Source organism: Asparagus officinalis, chromosome 9 (assembly GCF_001876935.1).
Source record: "Asparagus officinalis chromosome 9, Aspof.V1, whole genome shotgun sequence".
In the NCBI taxonomy this organism is placed as follows: domain Eukaryota; kingdom Viridiplantae; phylum Streptophyta; class Magnoliopsida; order Asparagales; family Asparagaceae; genus Asparagus; species Asparagus officinalis.
The window spans coordinates 22,033,742-22,045,376 of NC_033802.1; positions in this window are offsets into that span (position 1 = coordinate 22,033,742).

An 11,635-nucleotide genomic window follows, 5' to 3' on the forward strand; every position below is an offset into this window, starting at 1 on the left:
CAGTATAACATAATAGTTAGCATGTTAATGAGGTGGCAGGAAAAGATTGTTGTACAATTAAAGCATGTTAATGAGGTGGCAGGAAAAGATTGTTGTACAATTAATGTGAAGAATCAAGAAATCAATAGTAAAGCGAAAAGAAATAGGCAATCAAGAAATCAATAGTAAAGCGAAAAGAAATAGGCAATCCAAAGTGATAATGGTGAAAGTTGTAGCAATAAAAGATACTACTCAAAAAGAGTTCATTAAAGAATTTGGTATTACATTTAGAAGGATTACTATGATACTACTCAAAAAGATTACTATGACAACCTATAATCAGAAATCTTCTCGGTGAATTCTAGTAATTAAGCTAGCTACTTTCTCAATTAATCTATGGTTAAGTTTTTCATGATCAAGTAAATGCATGGTTCAATTAAGTATTTATTTTTTTTAATTTGTAAATCAAGGAGAGGGTGGTGGAAGTTTTTGATGCAAAGTGTCAAAAGTCATTCTACTCATATGTTAGATAAGAATCTGACAGTATATAATGCATTCTTTTAAAAAATCTAAAATTAAAAACATATTCTACACATTCTGGGAAAATAAAGGCATATTTATTTTATCTATTTAGTTAGCATACTAATAAGATATAAAGAAAAGATTTTTGCACTGTTAATGTGAAGAATCAAGAGAACAATAGTAAAACGAAATTCAAAATGATAAAGGTGAAAGAAGCAACAATACCAAAAGAGTATTTGAAAAATAAGTATTGTGAAATATACAGCAAAAGAGAATTTGAGAGTTTTGTCTTGTCAGGTCGTCCCCTTATTTAATGGAGAGAGGTGTTGAGGTGTTACTATAAGTATTAGTTTTGATCATAGTTGAGTCCGTCCCCTTATTTAATGGAGAGAGGTGTTGAGGTGTTACTATAAGTATTAGTTTTGATCATAGTTGAGTCTGGGTGGAGGTTGTACATATAATGCTTTTGAGGTGTTACTATAAGTATTAGTTTTGATCATAGTTGAGTCTGGGTGGAGGTTGTACATATAATGCTTTTGGGATGACATGAATACTTACCTTTCATTTCACAAATAAAAAATAAAAAATAAATACAAACATGAGAAATGAAAAAGAAAAATAATACTAAGTGTATTGACTTACATTATCAATATCATCTTTCTTTTTGGAAGATTCAGCTTCATTAGTGAAAGGTTCTTGACCTGTCGACTCCTAATGATTTAGAAGGAAAAAATATTACTAATATATTGCTCAACCTCATCTATATATGCAGATTGATACATGAAATGAATAGATATGTAGCTCTATAAAAGAAGGATATATGTAATGTACCTGGTTCAAATTTAAGTTGTCTCTGAAAGCTGCTATCAGATTTTCATCATCAGTCATTTTAGAGACCGAAAATACAGACCAATTTTGATTGAGATTGAATTCTGAAACTTGAATCTTGAACAAAAGTTTTTTTTCACCAACACATCTAACTCTTGAGGAAATGAATCATCATCACCTCCTTGTGAACAATATAAAGAAGCAAAGTAAAGCTATTGAATCAAAACTTTTAATTTTTACAGAAAGGAATCAGAATGGTTACTTTTGTCAGTCGTTCCCTCAATTCGACTGCGGATTTGTGAATAACTTGTTTAGCTTCACAATCAAATAGAACAAATGATGCAGTACATGTATGGTCAATGACTAAAACCTAAACCATGTACCTGATGAAACTCAAAAATTAAAATAAACCAATAAGAACTGTGATCTAAAGTGTATGTTGAAAATCCAGACATCCATTCATGAAGCATATGATGAAATATAACTTGAACATACTTCCACACATACCTTGAGATAACAAATCTTGCGTTTTTATTGTATTTCTCACACCAAAATTTACCATTTTCAGCCTTTACCTTCCTTTAATATTTTTTGCGGGCATTGTAAAACCAATTATAATCTGTTTGAATTTTCTCTATGGTTTCTAATGTCACACATGTGCAAACCTGAGTATTATTAAATAGTAAGAAAATAAAGTTATGAATAATTTGGTGTCACACATGTGCAAACCTGAGTATTATTAAATAGTAAGAAAATAAAGTTATGAATAATTTGGTAGAAAATTATCAATTGTCTTCAGATTAGTTATCTAGTTTGCCACTAATCCCACATTTTAAATAAGCAGTGTAATATCAATAAAGTAACTTCTTCAAAATAATTACCTCTCGTGCCCCCTCGAATTTCATTAAGTGTCTTCCGTTCAGTTAATAACAAAAAATCATCCTCGATGGAATAAGCTTTTTCAGTTGGAATCTGACTAAATCGTTGAGACGAAGAATCTTCTACAAGTTTCAGACTTATGATAGTAAAATTAAATTAATTAGAAATAATATCAAATTACTTGTAAATAACTAACGAATGAGATAATTCATCATGTACCATTTTTTAGATCAGCAACTTCAGGTATGTCAGGATTGATTAATATCTTGGACGCATATAAGGCATATTGTAGTAGGCGGGGAGTCTGAAATTCCCCAATAGAAAGCAGAGCTTCTTCAATGGATCAAGCTTCATTATTTGTTTCTAGCGAGCAGCAAGTCCATGCGAAGGCGTTTGATAACGTCTTTACAATTATTGTCTGCGCTAAGGTAGAGGAGGTGCCTATTTAGGGGGTGGTATTAGCGGGGGAGGAGCAGTTATCCCATTATAAGGTAGTGGATCGGTGAAAGAGCATGTGAATTATGGGGAAATGAGAATCATGGGACAGAGTAACAGTCATTGTGAAAAGAAAAATGTGAATTATAGGAAAATGAGAATCAACAGACATTGTGAAAAGATGAGATGAATATCATTAGTTTATTTGAAATTTGTAAGGAGAAGGGTAACAGACATTTTGTTGAGAGATTTTATGTGGGGGGAGAAAAAGTTGGTTGTCGGTAGTTTTTTTATCAGTTTTTATTTTTATTTTAGAAAATAATTAAATAATAGAAAAATGCCAAATGGCATATTCAATGGTAAGAGTTTTAATATATAATATAGATTCATTTAAGAAAGAGGAATTTGAAAGCTCAACATAACGGATATCAAATTCCACCCGACCTCTTGGTATTTATCAAATCCCAACCCATCTACCTTCTCCTCTCTCGTTTCAAGTCTCGTTTCTCTCCCCCAACCGCTCCTCTCTGGATCGCTTGCAAGTAACCTCTCTCTCTCTCTCCCTCTCCCCCTCTCTCTCTACAGTCGAAACCCTAGATCTAATCTAGGTTTTAGGTCGTGATCTTCGCAGCTAAAACCCTATATCAAAATTAGTACTCTCGATGTGACCTCCACTGATGGTGGTTCATGTTGTCTGAACATTATTTTAACCTATTGTTTCTAATTTTTTGATGATTTATTATGAACATGCAGTAGGGTTTGATGGTTTTGATGGATTCTTAGATAATTCGAGTAGGGAGAGCTTTTCTCATTTTATTTTATTGAGAATTTTTTCCTTTTCATTTTATTGTGATTTTAGTTTATTTTATGACTGTGGTAGCTGAGAATATAATAAATAACTCAGAACAAAATGATACATATCATAAATATATATATATATTGTTGGCCTTCTTATTTTGATGATGTTTAACAAATAATTTTCTTCTAATGTTGTTTGTCTAATGTTTGTATAATTCTATTTATTGTAGACAAATAACATGTTGGAGGTTGGATGGATTGCGCTTCAACGATCAAATCCAATGGAGGTTGGCGGAATAGTGGAGTGAAGCATATGCAATTCAAATTGAAGATCCAAGTTCTAGCTTCATCCGCAAGTATACCAAGTTGAGCTACATCGAAGATCAATCAAGCTTGGGTATATTTAGTTTAGCTTTTATATTATGTGTGTTAGTACTTTAAGCTCAATCATATATACACACACATATTTGGTTTTTATATATATAGTTATATATATACATAAGTTTTGGTTTATGGACTTAACAATCATTGTATACATATTTTATTAAGTCTATAAAATCATTTCATAGGGTTTCAAAACATTATTTATGTCAAAACATCAAATTTTATGTATATCACATTTTCATATTTTGGACACACTTGCAAAATACATGAGTTTTCACAAATGAGAAATTTAATTTGAGAAATTATTTTTCTAACATGTTTAATTTCATGTTTATAAATGTTTTTCAAAGTTTTATCAATTTTAAAATTAATTTTTTATGTTTATTTGAATTTACAAAATCAAGTTTTTAATAAGCTCATGTTCGTGCACATGTTCGTGCATGTTTTTGCAAAACAGATGCGTTTTCACAATTGGGAAATAATATTTGAAAAATTTCTTGTTTACATGTTTATCATCATATATACAAACATTTTCCCAAGTTTTACTAATTTTGGAGTTATTTTGTTATTTTCAATTGAATTTACATAAACATGTTTTCAGTAGTTTTTTTTAGAAACTGTATATCTGTGTTCAAACAATTATTTCTCTCAATTGGGAAGTTATATTTCAGAAATTCTTTCGTTAACATATTCATCTATATATCTAGAACCTTACCTCAAAATTTCATGATTTTTGGAGTTGATTTACTATATTTAATTGATTTTACAAAGTTAGATATGTAAAATTTTAGCATCTGTCAAAATCTGAAAAAGTACGATCGACCACCACGGTCGACCGTGCTACAGTGTAGTCGACCGCCACGGTCGATCGTTAGCAGTCCAGAAAGCATTTTTGTAGTTTTACTTCTCGCGGTCGACCGCCGAAGTTACCGTTGCACAGTAACGGTAACTTGCTGATTTTTATTTTTTAGTGGGTTTTTGGGGTTGTTTTTTCTACCCTATATATACTCATTTGCCATAACTATTTTCTACCACTAAGGGATGTTTTAAACAAGTTTTTACAAGAGTTTAATTTTTGTTTAAGTGTGGGTTAAAAGTTTCAAGTTTGTGAAGATTGGTTCACAAGAAGAGGAGATCATCTTTGGTTTGAGCTTTCCACTTCACATCTCCATCTCTCTTGTTCTAGAGAAGTTTTCTCAACTCAATTATCTAGCTTGTTTACATTTACATTGTCATATTTATATTTGCTAGACTTTAATTAAGTTTGATTTTATTTCTCTTTGTTCACACACAACCATTGAGCTTATAGTATTTCATACATAGTATAATTTGGGTTATGGGATTGTATCATTGAGAGTGAGATTCATTATGTTCGCATCCATATTAGAGAACAGATATTTATTATATTTGTGCTTAATTGTAAGGTTCACATTGTATTACACTTGTACACCGAGAGGAGTGGTTGGTGAGAGACGGGGTCGAATCCAAGAGGAGTGGCGTCGGTTGACGAACCTAGGGAGAGGTCACATCCGAGCACTTGAGGAGGAGGACACGGACTAGGCCAACACTTAGAGGGTGTAGAGTATAATTGCAAGTGTGTAATTGTGAAGTTTTCGGTTAGCTAGAAAACCTAGTGTGAGGTGTAAACGTTATTCGGGTAAGCGTAGAAAACCCGGTTGTGTTAGTGGATTTCTCCTCGGGAGTAGGGAGCGGAGACGTAGGACGGAAGGTCCAAACTCCGTGATCATTTTGTGTGTTTGCATTATTTTTTTGCACACTATCGCTCTTGTTTTGTTTATGTTTATTTCACCATTGTATTAATTTGTATATCCTTGCATATATCTAATAATACTCATAGTATATCTCATTGCTAGGATATATCTCTTTGTTCATATTGCTTATCCTAGCTTATATATATTGTTGTATTTCATACTTGCTAGGATAACTTGTTATTAGTTTTAATTGGTATAAAATCGGATTAGATTAGCATAAGACCCTAATCACCCCCCTCTAGGGTCCAACAATTGGTATAAGAGCTTGATGCTCTTTGATTTAAGGTCTAATCACCTTGAGTTACAGATCTAAGTTATCTTATTTTTGTGCTAATCTAGTTTTGTGATTTTATTGTTAACTTGCTTGCTCATATATACAAGTGGAATAAAAATGATCATCAAATGTTTACAATGAACAAGCTCTTGTTAGAATTTTTACATAATGCATTCTATTCATCTTTTTCTAACAAGCTTGATTCTTTTGATAGTGCTTACACATTGTGAAAACTTATAGAAGCACATCAAGGTAATTTGGAGGCGATACGACAAGCTTTGGAGGATTCCGCTTCTAGTTCATGTGGAGCTTCATTTTCATGCACACGGCCACTAAGCTTTGGAGGATTCCGCTTCTAGTTCATGTGGAGCTTCATTTTCATGCACACGGCCACTAGGCGATAACCCTAGTGAGGTTTGCGAGTTCGAATCCATCAATGATTTATCTAGTGATGAACTTGCTTGTGCTAGTGAAAAAAATATTGCATGCCTATAACAAATTGCACAAAGATTTTATTGAATTACAAAGTAAGCATGTTCCATTAAAATCCGATCATGAGTTATTAGCTTCTAAGTTTGAAACTATTCATGATTCTTTAATCTCAAATGTTGCTAGTTTAACTCATGAAAAAGATAATGCCATATTAGAAGTAGAGAACATAAAAAATAAAGTTGCTTCTTTTACAAATAACTATTTATATTCTACTTCTAATAAAAATGCATATGTGCCTAATGATGAGAACTCAAGTTTAACTATTCATGATTCTTTAATCTCAAATGTTGCTAGTTTAACTCATGAAAAAGATAATGCCATATTAGAAGTAGAGAACATGAAAAATAAAGTTGCTTCTTTTACAAATAACTATTTATATTCTACTTCTAATAAAAATGCATATGTGCCTAATGATGATTTGAATCTTGTGAATAAACGTATTTCATCTTTAGATTCAATTTTAAAAATATGCATCAATAATCATGAGAAGCTTATGAATATGTGTGCCAAGACTAAGTCAAAATCATCCACTCATTATGCACACATGTATAGCAAAACTTATAAGTGTTCTATTTGCGGACGTCAATGTCATTTAGCTAAGTTTTGTTATGATGCACACAAACATAAGAATTCTAATGATCCTTGTGCAAATCATGTAGCTTCTTCATCTTGTACACTTACACATTCACATGCTCACTCTAACAAAGTTTATCATAAGCATGCTAGTATGTTCAAGTGTGATCATTGTGGTCGTTTTGGTCATTTGGCCAAGTTTTGTTTTGATTTGAAGAACTCAAATTTACCAAATGCTTTGTGACACCCCAGGGTTCACACAAGGCTGTAGTCCTAGATGAAACATGGATTGTCAAACCTGCCAAGCACCAAACACCATGCTACGACATGTTTCACCATCACAGTCGTTATCTCTCTAGTGGAAACAATAAATAGATGAAGGTATAGACAGGAAAAACTAGAAATAGAACAACACCGAAAATACACAGAAGAAGCATAAGAGATATTAATAATGAGCCCAACTGGAATGAAATAGATATCTCTGAGTCTGAACTGAGTCTCAAATACAATGAGTCAAATAAACAAAGTCTCACAAGAGTTCTCAACTCTAAAATAAAATATCAATCTAGAGTCTGAAAAAAAATTAACTACATGTGGAGTTCTGCAATAACTACAAAATATAATAAATAGCTAAACGGACAACTAAGATGTCCCATCAACCTACGACTCTCCGTGCGCCGGACTCGCTGCCTGAAAGAGTGAAAACAACGAGCGTCAAAGCACTAGCGAGATCATCACTACCTCTCCCCAGGGAAAGGGGGTAGGAGTATATATATAGAAAATAGAGTCAGTACTTACATATATCAAATCATTCATATAGCTCTTCATGAATAAAAAAACAAATAGTCAAGGAAAACATACTCCAATCTCCAACATAAAGAATAAATATCTCATCTTGAAGTACATCTGAGTAGCCTGCTCTAATATAAGAGGATGGCAATCAAAACAAAACGAAATATAACTGCCGTCCATAACAGGTGTGCCAAAATCTCAAAGTAAATGCCCTACTCACGGGTAGTCTATCATGGAAGTAAAACTTATAACTAATCAAATATCTATGTGTACATCATCTTGTGCTATAGCGATACTTTTGTAATGCTCTTACTCAATCGCTCTGCGGTAATAGGTTTTATTATCTCCCTATTCCGGATACGTGTAATAACGATACTTTTATAATACTTTTACTCAATCGTTTTGCGGCAAATAGGTTTAATCTCCCTATTTCCGGATACGTATAGAACAACATTATTCAATATGTATTTATTAATTTATCTCATGTCAAAAGTGTGTCAATCTAACACAATCTAGCATACGTGCACAAATCTCGGTGTGCGTGTTCTCGTCTGAAGTTCACCATCATCCCAGGTGTTAAACAATTACTAACATCATAGTCTATCATCATAAGGTCGTCTATCATCATAAGGTCGAGAGATTTGCTCGACAAACCAAAACCAAGCCAAATAAACATGCACAGCCAAAGCAGACTGGCGGTCGACTGTGGCGGTCGACCGCGACGGGCTCCAGAGACTACCCAGGTCTCTGTCCTGCACGCAGTCGACCGTGGCGGTCGACCGTGAACGCTATTTCTAGTTTTCCAAGCTGGTTGTGTGTATGTCGTGTTCATATCGTGTTTTCTCAATGTAAACATATCTAAATCTTCATAAAATTTGTATGCAACCATGTCACAGCAGATATGAACATATGGAAAGAACTTAACAATTATAAACATAATTTTATGCACTTGATTTGTATTCAAAACCCTAAAATATGCATAAAAGCTCAAAACAACGAATCAAACTTCTTTCTTCAGAGTAACCACGTTTTAAAATCATCTTTAGGTCTTAAATACTTCTGTAAAAAACCGTTCTCAACCTTTTTAGTATAGAAAGACCTAGTCTCTTTACATATAATACAAAAGAAGTTGACTTTATTCATAAACTAGTCATTTAGGCTCTACAAAACATGTTTAAAACTCTTTAAAAACATTTTGAAAACTAGGAGGGGGATTAACAGAGATAATACTCGCCTTTGGTTGCAGGAAAACGTGTTAGAAGCAAGGTTGAAAAAGATCTCCATTCCAAAAGCCAAGAATCACCCGAAAATCCACTTGAAAACCTTCAATCTTCTCCAAGAAATCAAACTAGGGTTTGGGGGGTTTTGGTGGCTGTTAGGGTTCTTAGAAAAACTGAGAAAATCATGAAAAACTCATATATATATCAGGGGGAAATGGATATGGGTTTAGAAATCCGAAACCAACTCAAAACAGGAGAAAAAACAAACTGCAGGTATCGCGGTCGACCGTGGCGGTCGACCGGGCTACGGTCGACCGCGACGGTCGACCGGACTGGGATTTTTCAGTTTCTCATGAGTTTGTCCATTTGTGCATGTTTCAACTCTTCTATCTCTCATGTATGAACTCGTTCATACTCAAAACACATGGTATTATACTCATATACCATTAAATGATATTTATCATGCTAAATATCCATATATCATAATTTATCACACATTAATTTTATTATTCATAAATTATCGGGGTTTTACATTCACCCCCCTTAAGAGGATTTCGTCCTCGAAATTCCGCAGTCGCATCTCAAAGCTCAAAAACTGGGAAAACACATTAAGAAGGTGTAATTCATATTAAGAATTCCTTCTGCACACATCACATAATATTAGCACAATGATATTTAAGGTTAACAACCTAGAATGCAAACATTCTTACATAAATCCTTAACTAAACGAAATTGGTACGTAGAGCGAAATAATCCAAACAAGGAATCCCTCATGTATATACCATATACTTCAATTGATTAAGGATTAGGTAAAAAATATCCCCATTCTAGTGTTAAAGATAAATATAAATGTGACTAAACAATCATAGATAATGACAACTATCAAGTCATATAAGCATATTAACACCATACCTATCCAAACAGGTGCGGGTAGTCGCGACAAACATCCTCCTCGGGCTCCCAAGAAATCTCTTCGGTTCCTTGCCGGTTCTACTGAACTTTCACTAATGGAATGACTTTATTTCTAAGCTTTTTATTCTTTCTAGCAAGTATGCATACCGATACTTCTACGGTAGTCAAATCATCCCGAATCTCAATCTCTGGTGAGTCAATCACTCTCTGCTACTCATCATCCCGCAGATGCTTCTTAAGCATCGAAACATGAAAGACATCGTGTACACTCGACATCGATGCTGGAAGATCTAATCTATAAGAAACAACTCCAATGCGCTCGATGATCCTAAAAGGACCAACATATCTCGGGGCAATCTTCCCTCGTCTACCGAATCGCTGAACGCCCTTCATCGGTGATACTTTCAACATGACTAAGTCTCTGATCTAGAATTCTAAAGGTCGTCTTCGCTGATCTGCATAGCTCTTCTGTCGACTCTACGCTGCAAGAATGCGCTCTCAAATCAATGCCACCTTCTCTGTGGTCTGTCTAACTAACTCTGGACCAATCAATAGACTATCCTCTGGCTCTGCCCAACATATAGGCGATCTGCAAGGTCTCCCGTACAAAGCTTCATACTGTGCCATCCCGATGGTAGCTTGATAATTGTTATTGTATGCAAATTCAATCAGTGGGATGTGATCCTCCCAGCTACCCTGAAATTCTATAACGTACGCTCTCAGCATGTCCTCTAAGATCTGATTTACCCTCTCGGTCTGTCCATCTGTCTGGGGGTGGAAAACACTGCTAAATGATAACTGACTGCCAAAAGCATCCTAGAAACTCCTCAAAAAAATAAGATGTGAAGACTGAGCCCCGATATGATACAATCGCCTCCGGAACTCCATGCAATCTAACAATCTCCCGAATGAAGATCCTCGCATACGTATCTGCCGTATAAGTCGTCTGTTTTCGTCAAAAGTTGATCTCGTTGTGGAATTCATTATATCTTTGATCGATTACAACAAATTCGAAAAAGATAGTCTTTTTATAAGACTTCTTTTACACAACAAAATAAAAATTACAACTCTTGAGAAAATAACACAAAAATCGTTTATCGATTCTTGTTTTGTGGGACTTTGCCTATGTTGGGAGTTCTTTGGCTCGTGGACCACCGATTCACAGATTGTTGGGGGGGTTTAAAGATTCTTCCTTCGTTTATCGAAGTAAGAATTTAAAGCGAATATCTTATCGATGTAAGATGCTCGCTTCCAAAGATCAAGTCTGAGCTTAGATCTCTAGGAATCACCAAGTGATGCTTATGAAAGGTGAAAATTCTCTCTTTCTTCCTCAAAATCACCAAAAGCTCAAGCCTTTTCTGCTCCAATCTGCTCTCTCCTTCAAAATGATCTTAGGGGGGTATTTATAGCCCTTGGACAAATAGTACTTCCGAGACAGTGTGGGGGCCGAGACAGTAAAGACTGTCTCGGGTTCCGAGACAGTAAACATTGTCTCGGAAAACTTCAACTGTCCGACAGTTTTCTTGTAACTGTCTTCCCACGTTTTAAAACTCCGTTATTTTGGTAGTTATCAACATGATTCTCGCCCACAATGTTTCCCACGTTCTTGAACAGTTGGTAGCCACGTGTCGGCGGTTATTTCAACAACTTGCAAACATTTCAAAGCTGTCTCGCGTGCGAGACAGTAAACACTCTCTCGCACTGCGAGACAGACTATATTGTCTCACCCTGCGAGACAGTCAATACTGTCTCGCCCCGCGAGACATCTATACTGT